The sequence below is a fragment of the Bidens hawaiensis genome, unplaced genomic scaffold, assembly GCF_021521415.1.
Source record: "Bidens hawaiensis isolate Kalapana, Puna unplaced genomic scaffold, B.hawaiensis_p1.1 tig00022757_1, whole genome shotgun sequence".
NCBI classification, from domain to species: Eukaryota; Viridiplantae; Streptophyta; class Magnoliopsida; order Asterales; family Asteraceae; genus Bidens; species Bidens hawaiensis.
Genome location: NW_027493559.1, coordinates 169,554 through 172,825, shown reverse-complemented (window position 1 = coordinate 172,825; position 3,272 = coordinate 169,554).

The window sequence follows — 3,272 nt, the reverse complement described above, 5'->3', positions numbered from 1 at the left end:
TTGCTTAGGATGTTACAAACACCCCCTGGACTGATCATCCTCGATGAGGTTTGCCCCACCATCCAATCCAGGATGTGGGATTCGTCTAAGGTGTAACCCACGACACCCCCGAGAACTTACCATCCTTTATGAGGTTGGCCCCCACCACCCCGAACGGCACAAGAGTGGCTCTTATACCACTTGTAACATCCGGCCCCTCACACCACCATTATTGTCTGTTTTGCCCATGAAGAGCCCACGGATTTGATTTTGGTTGCCTCGGTAGAGATTTCCCAGAAGGTCACACATCCTGGTACTACTTCCACATGTACACGCTTGACTGTGGAGCTTTACTCTCGTCCACTAGCATTAAGCCTAAAATGCGTTGGTGATTTAAGAGACGAGGCATTTACTTATAAATCAATGATCACTCTTGTCTACACCCGATGTTAGATTTTCCTAGAATGTTATACTAACCTTGAAATAATATGATTAATTTGGTGTTAAAATGTGTTAACCAAAATTAATCTGAGGAGAAGCTTAATTTGCAAGTGTAAATCTTTATAAAACGATCTAAAACATGACCACAACATAATCATGCTTATGTTGGTGATTACTAGTATGAAGTGTGCGTGAAAGACTGGTTTTAAAACATAAACATACACTAATGATAAAGTTGAAATATTAAGGTAGTTTATGGTATGAAGGAATGACAATAGGAATAAAATGATTCATTACGTGGGAATGGAAAAAGTGGTGTTTGGTTGCTCAATAGAATGAAATCATGCATTACACATGAAATAACATTCCATCAAAACCATTCCTTCTCACCCTTTTTTTTTTTCATTCCATTCCTTCCTCACCCTACTTTCTCAACACCATCACCACTACCATCGCCACCACCACCACATGACCACCGTCGCCGTCGCCACCACTTTACCACCAACGCTACCACCGCCACCGACTTTCGCCTGACCATAACTGCCACCACTAATGTCGCTGCCTACTTGCTACCACCGCTGCCGCCACCATCACTACCAATGCTACTACCGCCACCCCCCCGCCACCACCATCGTAGCCATTTTCGGTTTCTTTTTTTTATTTGTAAAAAAAAGTATATTTTGAGATAAGAATGTTTTTATTATTTCTATTTCATTCATACATTTTTTGGATACCAAACAACATAAAGTAATTATTCATTTCATTCTCATAATTAACCAAACAAGACAAAAGAATGATAATGATCCATTTCATTCTCTTGTTCATTCCATTACTTCCAGCCAAACATACCTAAGTGTTTTGGTTAAATATGAGGTTTATAAAAAGTATTTTATAAGCAATAATGATTATTTATAAAAACAAAATTTAGAGTAAAGTATCATTTCCGTCTCTAAGGTTTAGTCACTGATGCAGTTTCGTCCACGAACTTTTTCCCTCTCTTTTTTTTTCAACGGGAAATTTGAGGTTCTACGTTGCTTGCCATTTCCATCCAATTCACTAATTCTGTTAACTTTTAACATTAAGTTAAAAGGGCATTTCCGTCTATATATATATTTGTTTATTTTTTAACTCAATAAAATACAAAGAGCACCCACTGATAATGAAAAAACAAACTAATAAAGGATAACTCGGACCCACCATTCCCACCACCATCTTTATCTTCAACCTGCATCATCCTCCCCTCACACCTTTCAACTTAACCTCAACTCGATGTATTTGTAGTTTTATAGAACACAAATCGCAGGAGACGATTGTGAAATATCGTCCGCCAGAAATACTACCAAGTAAAAAAAACACATCCTTAACCCCAATCTATCTCATCACTCCTACTGGTAAACCACCGCCACCCCATTCTATCTCGCCTGAAACTCCCACCCTCTTTCAGACTAAGTCAGCCCCCTACACCACCCACTGCCACACCACCACGAACCCAATGCTTTAAATAAATGAAAAACATTTATGTAGTTCTCCACCCAAAACTAAAGAACCCCGCATGCGCATGTAACGTCCTAAATATTATAATGTTAAATAAAGGAAGATTTCGTTAAGTTGTCGAGCGTTAAATAATATTAGCTAGTGTTTAATAAAGAAAAGATCATGAACTTGGATTAATTAATATGGATTAAAGGGTAATGGGCCTTAGGTCCATGGGCTTTAAGGGATATAAATATCCCCTTAAACCATCCTAAAACCCTAATCCTCATTCTATATTTCCATATTTGCCTACACACTCAAAAACAAACACATACACCTACACCACATCCGGCCGCGAGCGAGAAAGAGGAGAAACAAGATCGAGCGAACTTTGGTGTTGGTAGATCTTTGCTATACGAGTCATATACAAGATTTAGAGTCCATAAACAAGCTAACCAAGGCCGAAGAACACATAAAGGTAAGCCTTTTTTACCTTTAAAGTTTACGTTTTTATAGACGTTTTAGTCTTGAAACTTAGAACGGGAGTAAATCGGGTCTAAATGAAACGTAAAGTAATGAACTTGATGTTAGAGCGAACCTAATAAACCCATTAACATGTACGGTTCGTTCAAACAAAACCTTAGACCTAGTATTGAACGTTTTGAGCTTAAAGCTCCAAACTTTATACGTTTTCGGGCCGAGCCTTATCCAAAAATGACTATAGGAATGATTACGGGACTGGTTAACAACATACCTGGGCTATACATGTTGAAACAGAAATGTTTTGGGTTAAAAATCAAACCCGTAGCTGTTAATGATTAACTTCGCCCGATAAGTTCGCATCGTGTATAAGTTCGCTGCTAGGCAAGCTCGCTAAACACTAAGTTCGCCAAACAAGTTCGTTGAGCAAGTTCGTTGCAGCAAGTTCGCCTGTGGATAACTTCGCTACATTCAAGTTCACCATTGATAAGTTCGTTTGATGATAAGTTCGCTTAAAATGCTAAATAAAGGTAATCCAGTACTAGACCACGAATCGGGCTAACGAATGAGTAGGTGAATAAAATAATAACTTAAAATCCTAATGGAAAATGCATTAAGACAGTTAATGAAAATAAAACCCCAGCCAGGGGCTCTGCCCCTTGGACCCCGCCAGGGGCTGCCGCCCCTAGAACCCCGCTGCCAGGGGCGCTGCCCCCGGACCCCCGTTCATTGTGGGTAATAATTGAATTAGGAAGACGATATGGGAGTGATAGTTAATTGATACGTGTAATTGTTATACAGTTAGTCGTGCTCAACTCAAGAAAGGGATTACTATAAACGGTGAACGTAATCGCATTCAGGTGAGTTTCTAGCCCCACTTCCTTGTTATGTTTTCGGGG